The sequence below is a fragment of the Dermacentor variabilis genome, chromosome 7, assembly GCF_050947875.1.
Source record: "Dermacentor variabilis isolate Ectoservices chromosome 7, ASM5094787v1, whole genome shotgun sequence".
NCBI lineage: Eukaryota > Metazoa > Arthropoda > Arachnida > Ixodida > Ixodidae > Dermacentor > Dermacentor variabilis.
Window position 1 is genome coordinate 90,016,182 of NC_134574.1, and position 12,889 is coordinate 90,029,070.

The window sequence follows — 12,889 nt, forward strand, 5'->3', positions numbered from 1 at the left end:
TTACAGACACGCTATCCAAATACGTTTCAGACGATCACCGTGACTGGGACCAGGCTCTACCTTAGATTACGTTTGCGTACAACTCTTCCCGTCTGGACACTACTGGCTTTTCTCTTTTTTACCTCTTGTATGGCCGTGAACCGATGCTACTACTGGACACTGTGCTTCTGTCCACCACAGCATCAACTAGCGTTTATGCCCGTGATGCTGTCGCCCATGCTGACCCTGATCGCCAACTTGCGCGCGCTCGTCTACAAATCTCTCAAGGCAAACAAAAGCAACGCTACGACCTCCGTCACCGTGATGTGCATTTTGTGCCCGGCACCCTCGTGTTGCTTTGGTCACCAAAGCGTAAATCTGGCCTTTGTGAAAAACAGCTTTCCTGCTACACGGGCCCATATCGCGTGGTTTGCCAAGTGACCGATGTCACCTGCGAAATCGTTTTAGCCACGCACACTACGTCCTCTGCTGTGACAACCATTGACGTTGTCCACGTCGCTCGACTGAAACCCTACTACTCTCCACACGCCTTGGATATTTAAGAGCACCGTGACGGCGCTTTTGCCGCAGGGGGTAGTATTACGATATCATCGAGCGATGCTCAAGGGACGCGCCGCCGCGAGAACGACGACGAAGAGGGTCTGTGGCCTTGGCGCGAGCGAATGTCGGCCTGGTGTTCTGGCTCCAGTCCAGTGTAAACAGCCTGTAAATAGCCTATTTCGTCTGTGTCTTTCTACACATAACAATGTCTTCCAGTCATAAAAGTATAATTCGTGGCACAGCTTGGAATAAGATGCGTAATGGATCATGCACAGTTTATGCATACGTATTATTCGACACTGAAAATCACTTTCGTTTTTACAGCGACGCTGTTGCCTCTACTGTGCAAGGAAATCTTCCTGTCTTTGGCGTGGTAAGTAAAAAACTCCCCATACCTGGGCCACTGCAATGGCGCACCGACCCACGGCGCAGGTGAAGCAGGCGTTAAGCACTCCCCATACGTGGGCCGATTCAGAATATAGTGCAACGTCGGGCTGACCCGCGGTGGAGGTGCAGTTTGCCATTAAGAGGCCACAGTACCAACTTCGCTGGTCGTCCTTGTTCACAGAGTGGAAGGGCACTGAGTTTTTTTTGCATTTCTCTTTTGACTGGGCGGATTGCTATATTCTTGACAAAATCACGGAAAGGCAGCTGATGGCTCATTTTGTAGTAGTTTGTACGCAACCGATGACTGCGAGTTGCCGCTGTGGTAGCAATATTGTGGAGTCAACACGAAACGCAGACGCCGTTCAGACGGATTCTAACGGACTCCCAGGAAGCCTGCCGCTGATTGAGATTATCGCACCGATAACAAAGATGAGACGATCCGAGATCTTCCGCTTTTCCTAGTGTACTAAAAATAATACATAAAAGGCTCTGAGCCTCGAATACACAAATTTTAGCAATCGCCCGGTACCCGCGCCAAGACTATTCCCTTCCACCGAAAGTAGGCCTAGCGTACACGCCCACACCGTGTACATGCTATCGGCCCGTCTGGGCTATGGAATCAAGAAGTCTAACAAGGTTAAATCCCTCTATACTTCAGATTTCGCATTGGTGTTCTTAAATAAAGATATTCTTCGTGTCTACAGTGTCACTTCATGAATGGATGAGCGCCGATGTGACGCGTTATAAACATCCGTGTACGGGCTGTTGCCGAAGGGTACTAGCAATAGCCTGCGCTTCTAAGACGTGTCGATCAAAACGCATCGTTCAATGAACCTTCGCCATGTTTCTTTTATTAGCTGCTACTGAAAAAGTTTATTTCTTACCCTATTGCAGGAAAAGCTACAGGGCGAGAAGTGCGAATTCACAAGTCAATGCCGACACGGCCTGTGCTGCCTGAAGAACGGCAGCAATGGACCAACGTGCCACCTAGTGTCAAAATTAGGCGAAAAGTGCACCACGAGAGCTGTGGCGGGAGTCTACGAAACACGTTGCCCCTGTGCTGATGACGGTAATTCTAAAACGAAGGCAAATACACGTTCCAGCGCACGAGAAAAATGGTTGAGAGAAATGGTGAGAATGTTGAGGAGGATAGAAAAGGTAACGCGTTGGACCTTTGCTTTGCCACGTCTGTCGTCCTTATGTCTCTGAACCTCTTTCTTTGTTTTTCTCATGTGCTGGAACATGTTTATCTCTATATTCCATCTAGCGCAACTCTCTGTCCTAAATGAAAAAACTTGTTTCAGCAGCTACATTTTTTTTGTAGTGTGACAACAAAAGACGCCGTACCAGACCATTTCGACGCCAAATGTACGGAGGTACTTTTTCCGTTAAGCTTTGGAGTAACCACGTCACTTATTGCATGAAAATAATAAAATAAATTAATAATGTAAGAACAAAGTACTGACAATGATAGCAAGCACGTGAGGCCTGTGTTGCTGGGCAGCGTTACAGTACCACATTCCTGAAAACTGCCAGGTGGCCCTGACCCCACAGAACGGTTATAAAATGTCGGGAATCAACATCGGAAGAAATGTCAGGTCCACGCAAGAACGCTATTGACCGTAAACGACAACTGAGTTAGACTGAAAGGCACTTCTAAACGCCCACATTTTTATAGTGGGCCATGTTGTCCCCAATATTACTAATTGATATACAAATAATGCCTATGTCTCGTAATTTCAACACATATAAGTCTTCGAGAACGCAATATCCTAATAAAAACATTTTTAGCCTGTTTATACCACAAAACGGCAAAACTTGCGGTCTGGCAGATTTACGGGATGATAATTCTTTGAGATGGGGCATAATACTGACTAAGCCACGCCAGCCACGCTTCAAACATTTTCGTGCTAAAAATGTTCTCCCAGTTGGAACGCAAAAATAACCTTAGGAATAACGAAAGAAAGTCTCTAACTGCATTCTTGACTTGATGGTCGTAACTTCATTCCAACAAATTAGGTCATTTCAGAAGTAGTACTTTTACTTTCTAGTGGTTGAAAGAGAAATAAATGTCAACCTCCGTGGGCACATATTAATGTAAAGTACGAAGAAGTTACCGTTTTACTCCCCACACGCACACACACACGCATACGTTTCCCTCCAATCACAGTTGTGCCATTTGGTACATTGTATAACACAGATTTTAAATGAACTATACTGGGGCCTATTTGAAGCTACATTGAAAGAAACAAGTATCAGTCACTAATTATCTAGGTGCACTTCAAAGGACTTCAAAGGTTGTGCGGTGCTTTGGCGTCTTCATGAAGTAGCCAGGGTAACGGCATTTTGCAGCGTTATTGATGCAATGTTTTATTGCAAGGTTGTGCGGTGCTTTGGCGTCTTGATGAAGCAGTCAGGGTAACGGCATTTTGCAGCGTTATTGATGCAATGTTTTATTAGCAAGAGATGAGATACCTTACTCTTTCGAGCTGTTGCGTTAATAAGTGAGGTAATCGTTATTGATAGGCACATCTAGACTTTCATTTAGTTGGCAGTATGCGTCCCCTTCGATCAAGGGAAGTTAGCAGCCATTCAGATATAGCCGCTGGAATTCAAATCAGCTAATAACGCCAGAGTGGAAGCCATGCGTCGAAAAAAAAGCACAAATTCAGTGGCACTAGTCTTAAATCCGAGCCTAGATCATTTTGGACATGGACATCTATTCTGAAGTGAAAAGGGGCACAGCTGCGCCGTGTACCAAGCGAGTGGATGCCGTTCGCTTGCGTTCCTTCAAGAAGAAATGGAAAGAAGAAACCTTATGTTTCGATTTTCATGGCAAAGGTGACGTGAGCGTCCGTCGCAAAACGTGTTCACACTCCAAGCTTGCATTCCGTGATGTCACCACACCGTTCAGTTATGCACTATCTGGCCCATATTTTTTCTACCAAGCGTCGAAGCAGCTTCGTAGAAGAACTTCTTTTATAAAAAAATATATTGAACCAATGTTGGCGCAGGTGGACGCCGCGCCACTACACGATATTAGCTTGTTCGTTTGCAAAATCGGCCTACTTAAAACATGAATCTTTATTTAAGGAGTATGAGCAGGGGGGGGGGGCGTAGGTAATAATATGTGGCTGTAAAGGAGTAATCCTAGGAGCATAAAAATTTGAGCAGTTAATGCTGAGTGTCAGAGTGACGAATGAACGCTGATATTCTACGCCTAACAGTTCTTCATTGGACATAGTCAGACCAGAAGGGGTGAGGTGTGGAGGGGATGTTGTGTAGAAGGGTGACGACTAACTCTGCCGTGAAGGGAGACGCCATTCTGCACATAGGACAGAGTGCAACAATTTATTGAGATTCTACTGTTTAGCTATTTACCAGAAATGTGGTATATAGTTAGATGGCAAACACGGCTGTGCAAGTACGGTCATGGAGTCCAACCGAACTAGAACCACGATCAAAACAAGACTGCTTTACGTTTATGAGAATATCACTGAACACACAAAAAAAACCATAATGTGCAAATAACTCTCAGATGCTGCTAAAAATAGCATGTCGTATGTTTCTTCTTATCCAGTAGCAAAAAGGACTTAAGGCTGCACAATTCCTCATGCTGAATTAGACAAATTTGGATTTGGGACATTTACTAAATATGCTGACTGCCTCGCTCAATTCGAGACAGTTTGAAAGCACTATCCAGTTTTTACCGCCATAGTGTGTTTATTACATGATTTTTGTTCGTTTGTGTAGCAATATACTAAGTACAGAAGCAACGTAACCTTGGTTTTGCCCAGGTACGTGACATAGGTACATTTCTAAATTTTGGCAATATGATGTGGCAGAACTAGTATATAACAATCACAAACTCTTTTTTTGTGTTGCAGCCCGCTGCCACGTCAACACTAACATTTGTGTATCAGCGAGAATAGGACTCAACTCAACCATTGGACCGTTCAAGAGCTGAAATAAAAAGTGGATATCTTCGTCGTAAGAGCGGGCCTTGTAATTTGTCAATCACCGCTTTACACGTAAAGTGCTTACTGGTCCTCGTTCTACAAAAAAGTAGGTTATTTGATATGGTGCTTTATCAAGCATTACCATATGAGGGGTTCGCTAAGTGGTTATAAATCGTTAAACTCGCCATCTTTCAGCTGGGTATTTTCAACTGTTTGCTACGCATGTTACGCGTCATAATTTATGCATTTGCATAACAGAAACTAGTTAAAAATTCAATACCGGACATATTAACTACTGAATATACCAAACTCTTTTCGGCTTCGAACTAATGCACATTCTGTCAAACAGCTGCCGCTATTTCTCTATTTTTATGAAGTCGGAAATGAAAATTTATGAATACTACATTATGGTAGGCGTAGCAGAACAATTATATACTCACCTGTAAAGTACATAGACGAGCCACACAACATGCATTGCAAGTAGTCAGCAACCGCGTACAACAGCTGCTTATATAACAAATGATGAATTTAGGAGGGCCTTGAGACAGATGTCCCCGTGAAAAGAACGAACAGGTGGAACAGCAATTGATTTAATCAAACATTGAGGAGATGACCTGCTTGAATTAATTGCGAAATGATACACAATGACTCACGATCTCAACTGTACCCGAGAACAGGAACAGTTCAAACAGTGTACCAATCCACAAGAACGAAGACGTTAAAACCTAAAGAAATATTCACCCACTAGCCTGCTTCCGGTACTGTATAAAATAGTCACTACGATAATTTGTTTTAGAATCAAGGAAACATTTCCATTAAATCAACAATGAGAGCAAGCTGACGTCAGGAAGGAATACTTTACAATTGATCATAATAATTTATTTAATAATGTATTTTATAAATTTGCAGAGTGCAATCAACCTATTTATATGGTATTCATGGGTTATGATGAGGCACTTCATTGAGTAGATAACATGGATCCTAGTGCCATTGGGCAATCAAAGAGTACATAATTTATATCCTAATATATTTGAAAATATCTACAAGTATTCCATAGCTACGTTGATTCTGGACAAGAAAAGTGGAAAATTTGTCTATCCCTAACGCGTTAGGCAATCACTTGCATGGTAGTCATTGCATGTTTGGTAGAAGTATCCAAGCCATTAGACTGGGAACGCTTAGAAGTGAGAATCAGCAGCAAATATTTCCATCACCATTGGCGTGAAGATTAGGTTGCTCTTTTCAGCAACACTGGATATATATTCAAGAAATCATAGAGAACTTTAGCCGAGAAATTGTGAGAGTGTGGTTGAAGATTTTAATGCAGATTTTCAAGGTAATGTTCTATAGCCTGTAAACGCAACAAGGTTTCATGACGGCGAGTCAGCCTCTAGAGTCTGAGAAGGAGCAATTTATCTAAGTCAAATACTCAGAAGGGACACTGACCATGGGATGGAAATTCACAAAAAAATAGGTTTAGGTGCACACAGCAGGATAACCCGCACAATCTAGTGGGCCAGATGAAGAGGACGAATTGGCTCAAAGATTTCCTAGAATAATGGAGGCCTCCCAACATAAAATTAAAGCAACTGTATGCTTGATGCAGATGATGCAATATTTGGAATTCCTGATAACTTTATTTCTGCGCGCCAGAGTATTTCGTTCAATGTAATAGTCAGCGGAAGTTTGGACGTGCCTACAGCGAATTTGTCGAGTAAACATCTACTGTAACCGTTTCATGATTTACCACTTCTAGTTAAAATTCCCACCGATTTTCAAAATACTTGAAGTTAAACTCAATATCTCTTATTTCTTAGCAACAACAGGTGAGAGCATGTTTCTGAAGTGCAACTACCTGATAGAATATTCAGCCATTAAATAGTGTGCTTGAACATAATATTACAAGGAGCAGCTGGTCACAACGGAAAATTGTGCAGAGTTGCGGTCTTTCCCTGAGCTGACGACGTCTTAATGTTAGGTATGTTAGATATTGCCTTTCTGAATTTTGTTTTCTCTCCGAAAGAGGCGCATGAACTATAGATTACATGTGCTGTAACTTCAGAGCTATTATATTAAGGGGCGTTCTTGATGATGTGCCAGCGAAAGCCAGTGTTACGACGAGAGCACTTATGGTAAGCATAGTGATTATATTCGTTGGTCTAAAGGGAAGCGAATTAGGAAGCAACAAAAAAATATTGGTGACTAGCATGCGTTAACTTTCCCCTCAGCGAAAAAAAAATGCCTAAGGCTACTACCACAACGTCACATAAAATCCTTCCTGAAATTCTTCATGTACTACGCGAAACAATTACTGTTAGGTAGGAGAAGAAGAGCCGCAATAGAAAAGGGCGCAGGCTACCAACTGTGTTTTTGGCACAACCAGCAAGCTGTATTAAAGCCATTATACAATTGCACCACCTGGGGAAAGCCCTTTGTGTTTTCGTTTTTTTTTTACATCTTTTCCTTGATTTGGCCAAATATACATTGTGTGAATACCTGCACAAAAACGAAATTTGATGCAATATGTTTGCAATGCTGATAATAACTTTAGCAAACGTGTGGAATCAGAAAAACAAGCCACGCCTGTGATACATGTCCCCAAAGTGGCTGAAAAACCACGAAGCATAAAATTTTTTGTTCTAAGACCACATACTAACATTATACAGAGAAGACAATGATTCATTTCCAAAGAAATTTTACGCGCTAAAGCTTGTTCACAATAAAACATGGAATGCGCTAATATCAAAGGGGACGGCCAAGGAAGGCTACCTCCCTGAGAGTTAATGAAACCGATGGCGCGCTTACACACTTTTAATCACTCTGCATACTCTGTAGGAGCAGTCACGTAGAAACTGGCTAACATTTTGCATGAGTATATACAGTGGCATTGGATTGATGGGCTGGTTTATTTTGTTCTTTCTACTTTTCTATTGCTGTAAATATACTTGTATGCGTTTTATATTGATGCACGTGTACATTTTCTCGATTCCTCAATGCACTACATCACCACTTCTGTGACGAACGTCCTATAAGCACAGCCAATAGACAGCTTATTGAGAGAAACAACAGTCTGCTATAGAAATGTTCCCTTAAGGATAATAAATTACGTCGCTGTACTTATCATTTTCTTCGCTTTACGTGCAAGCAATGGTTTAGGATGCTAGCTACAAATATATCATAGTTTGCGAAACGTGAAACAAATGATGTAATGCATTTGCAGTATTAGTGCTGTAGCATTCTTACAGCAGCAAGGAGTTCAAAGGCTAGAACCTCGGCGTGAACCTTCAGCAGTTACACTCAACAGCCACTCGCAGGCTAGGAGAGGCACTCCAGCAACCTGCGTTATCACAACATTGCGCGAACAACAATGAATCGCAATGCGTTGAGAATATATTGACACAAAGCACAAATTACTCTGGCCTGTCATGCCATCGGAAATAGCGGATGACTTCTGTGGTGAAGCAGGGTCGCACAAAGGCGACCATAAAATGAAAGGCGAGACAACCCGGGAGCGAGAATGCTCTTCCTCTCTTAGAAGCGGCGTCTAAAACGAAAAGTGACTTATCGAACAGAAGCAAACCACAGATAAATGACAGATATGGCTCAATATGTCGCGGTACCTGAAAAGAGCAACAAAAAAGAAGTTTAATGTTCCATTGTTTGCTTGCACTGTTTACTAACGTCCTGTAGTCAAACTCTTTAGTCTGTCCTGGCATATGCTAACCAGATCCCTGTCCTATCACGTGTGCGCCTGCTGGCTTTCGGCCGTGCAACTTTACAACATCGATGTCCAGGCTGACGACTTTATTGTTAGTGTGGACTTGCTCGATGTTTTCTGAATTTTATTGTAAATAAGTTGGATGGTGTCGCTAATGATTGCGCTACAAGCTACGCAATTACAACAGCTCTTTCGACCAGCCGTGCTACAGACGAGGCCACCTTTCTTCTTCGTAACGTAAGTTGAACTTACAATGCACCATGGAAATTAGTGCGGAGGCGAAGGTGAAATACATTTTGAAAGTAATCGATTGCCCTTTCGGCTTCTTCAGCACTCAAAAAAGTCACACTTTCACCCGAATGGCTTTGGATCGATTGCGATAGGAAATCAGTACACAGGTATACGAAGTCAGGATAATAGTTTTCGGGGCCAAATAAACTTGGAAAAGTTCTCTTAGTAACTGATTTAAAAAGTACGGTGTCAGCGTGCACAAGCAAACATAAACAAATCACATTGAATGAGCGTGGACAGTGCCTGTCAAAACGCTGGACTGAGGAGACTCATGCCTCGTTGAATGACGACGACACCGAAAGGCGTGGTACACGCAAGCGCTGACTTACAACAGTGCTTATTTTCAGTAAGAGAACCACATGTATTGCAACATGAGGAATCGTCACAAGTGCGCAGTTTGCAAGGCTAACCTATCATTATCTTTATCGATAGGTTAGCGGATAACCTAGTTATCCGCTAACCTATCGTGATTTCGACTTGGATATTTTTGCGAGCTAATGACCCCTGCTGCTGCTAACAATGGAGGAGTCTTGATATACTCGAACGCGATTGGTACGGTGATCACGACATGTACCGGCACCGGAATGCCTACATTATCTGCAGCGCGCTTCAAGAAACAAAGCCTGCGTTTGCTTTACGTTATGGCGTTGTTCCTTTAAAATCTCACTGATGCCCATTCCGCTTTGAGTAAGTGGGCCAGCAGAAGCGAGTAAAGTCACCTTCGTGTTGTCTTTCGCTTCAAGGCGAGAGCGGGGCAAAAACAGCACGCAGAATGGCATCAGCCGTTTTCAGATGCGTATCCTTTCAAGATACGCATGCCTCCTCTAGGGCCGTCGTCGTTCGATACTGGGGCTATATTGAAGCAAAAGGCTAAGTGATGGTATGCTAAGAAGTTTTCCCATGCAAACAACTTGCTGTCATCTCTGGGGACAACATTGCCACTCGTCATCAATAGAACGTTCCCAGTGCAGCCTCCAGCGCGATCACACATACCAGCATGGTGCCGCATGATAGACGGTGCTGCAATTGCAAAATGACGGCAAAATGGTTGATGTGGTGGCACTTGTGGAGGACGGACGAGTTTCTTCAGAGGTCGAGGGCGGCGACGAAAACAGTTTTTTTTTTGCATGCTTTGAGCTTGCTCCTGTTTCTCATTTGCTGATTTTTTGAGACCTTAACAAATAATTGTCCATCCTTCTTTTTTATCTCTTATTTTTCGTGTGCTCGGGTGTGTTCCGTGTAATTTGGTTATGCAGGATCGTCGGAGCGTCCTTTCGCGCCACGTGCATCAACACGTGCAACAATGTGGCTCATAAAGTTTGTATACCCTTTAAATAGCAGTTTGAAAGTGGCAAGACTACTAGCTATTAGTGGTTTCATTGAGTGTATTCGTGTGGGGAATATTGCTTTGGTAGAACAGTTGAGAGCATGGCCGCGTGGCTGTACACATGCGAACACGTGTCATACTTTAGGTCTGTGCGGCATTTATTCCTTTTTAAACATCGTTGATAATTACTTTAAGGCACTTTAAGGATTTATATACTGTGCGTATTTTATTTTGCAGGAAGCTAATCCCCGTGATAGCTTCGATGCTTCCATTAGAAAAAGTGAAGTGCAACACATGGCAAGAAAATCGGCAGCACCTGCAGTGTGTGTTGTGGTCCATCAAGGTTGGTGAGGCGAGGGATGAGAATAGAGAAGAAATCGAGTGAACCGGCTGGCACTGTGATGTCGATGATAGGCTATAGAAAATGGAGGATTTTCAGCGGCAGATTGTGAAACAGGGCGAAGAGTTCAAAAGTGAGCTAAATATGGAGCGTCATGCACGGAAGGCGATGGAAAAAAGACTTCAAGTAACCGAGGAAAATCTGAACAGGGCCGCCCTGGTAAACGAGTATGGTAGAGACAACGAAATTTAGTCTGCCGACGTTACAAGAGAGAGAGTGTCAACAAAGCACGTGGATGCACCCAACGTGGGGAGGGGTAGCGGGAAAGAGCTGCAGCTGCCTTGATGCAGCCACAAAAGAAAAGCAGGATCGCACACTTCCATACCCTTGGTCAAGTCCAAATCCCACAGTAAAGGATGGCAAACGGAAGCAGGGAGAGGCCTCCGTAGTAGCAGGGAGTGAAAGGGTAATAATCGCCAAGGACTCAAACATGGCTAGGTGCTGAGCGGCAATTTTGGAGAGGGCGAAAGGTGCCAAAGAGTGGCGGTAGGAACATTTTCAGGACAAACATTGGGCACTGTCATGCAGCGGGCAAAAGCCAAGCTCGCGGAAAATGCCTACGGACGCAATGTTGTCGTAGTAGCAGGTGGGATAAATGATGTTCTAAACAAAGACGAGACAGGACTAGCCCAGCGATTGGCGAAGGGATGTAGACGACTTGAGCAAGCTCTCCCCTCAGGTGCATATTGTGGTATGCGCAGTCCCGGATGTGGATGTACGTGGCAGTAACGTATAAAGGGCCGTTATGGCTACTAATGAGGCTATATGGACAATGAGACGAGACAATGGTTTCGAGGTTGGGGAAGTAAACGGGCAAGTGAGAAGGTGTGGTGGCTTGGAACGCGATGGGATCCACTTCAAGAACAGGCTTGGACGAGAAGTGGGCTTGTGACTTGCTGGTCGCGTGGTTGCTTGTTCAGAGCGTCCACGGGCGCTTAGGAGGTCATTGTAAGTAGTGATCAACAAGGTCCTCCAGGGGAACCTCTGAACAGTATTGCCATATAACATAAAAAGGAGCAAAACAAGAAAGATAGTTCGGCATGCGATAAGCTAAATAAGCATGCAGGACTGCAGACGAAACTAAAATTTGGTAGAAATTGAGGAGCAGTTAAAGAAGGAACAAATAGCGGTACGTGGGTTTGCAGGAACGCATAACAGGAAGAGCCACCGGTGATTGAAAATTAAATTTCAGAAGGCTGCAACAAAACTAATTCAAAAAGAAAGGGAGGGGGAGTCAGAATGCTACTCCATCAGAGAGCCAAATGGAGAAGAGTAAATTCAAAATGTCAAAAGCACTTTTGGCTATCAGGTACAATGAGTGGAAAAAGACTTGGCTGGGCGTAACGTATTTGTGGGCGTAACGTATTTGTGGGCGTAACGTGTTTGCGCTGCAGTGGAACATATTAAGATGCAATTTCTGGAACATAAGAAAATAGTCCTGCCAGGAAGGCTACACTAACATATAAATATCAAATGCTGGCATGTCTCATGCCACAGTAGGTCCATGCTTCTTAGGGTTTGATGTACTTAATCCGGAAAGAAGTACCTTTACGGATGAGGTCTATGCACTGTTGTCAGCTGTAAAGCACGTCATCAAAGTAAAAATACTAATAGCAATTATATTTACAGACTGGCTAAGCGTTGTCGGAGCATCAATATCTCTTCGAAGACATAAGAACCTGTAGTGAATGATTTATTCCCGTTTCTGTGTTCTGGGCATGTATCTCAATAGCATGTCATATTATGTTGCGTGCCCGGCGATAGCTTATATGTTTGCATACTAAATTGCTACGTACGTCACAACTAAAGCTTGTGAATCTTCTGTAGTTATCCCTGCAAAAAGTTTCAAGCCATATTTATGGAAAAAACTCCGACATTTTGGCACCATTCTGAAACAAAGCAAGATCCAATTAGTTCTATTTATTCAAGCTACGTGTAAGTAATTTTTCGCCTATAGCAAAAGGGCGACGAACTCATGTCCCGTTTTGTCGACTGAGAATAGGGCACATATAGGGGTCCTATTCTTACCTTTTAACTGGCTGTGAACCTCCCAGTTCTGGTAGATGTGGCGAGCGGCTGACCGTACTCAATGTCCTGCTGGAGTGCCAGGAAGCACCAGCTGATCAAAAAAAGCACTTTCCTGCAGTTTACAGACAACATGATTGTCTCCATCCAGCAGTGTTTTTCGTGCGCAACTGTTTTTTAGAACCAAAGGTGTCCTAGTTTTCATGAATGAAGTGTTACATTTAATTAGCCCACAATATTCG

General features: G+C 43.4%; 1 long non-coding RNA gene across 1 annotated transcript; it reads left to right on the top strand.

Annotated features, from left to right (window-relative positions):
* Positions 1-863: 863 nt before the first annotated feature.
* LOC142586925 (uncharacterized) lies at positions 864-4,919 on the top strand. Its single transcript, XR_012829296.1, has 3 exons — positions 864-913; positions 1,822-1,996; positions 4,815-4,919. It is a non-coding gene; the product is annotated as an uncharacterized LOC142586925 (long non-coding RNA).
* The last annotated feature ends 7,970 nt before the right edge of the window (positions 4,920-12,889 follow it).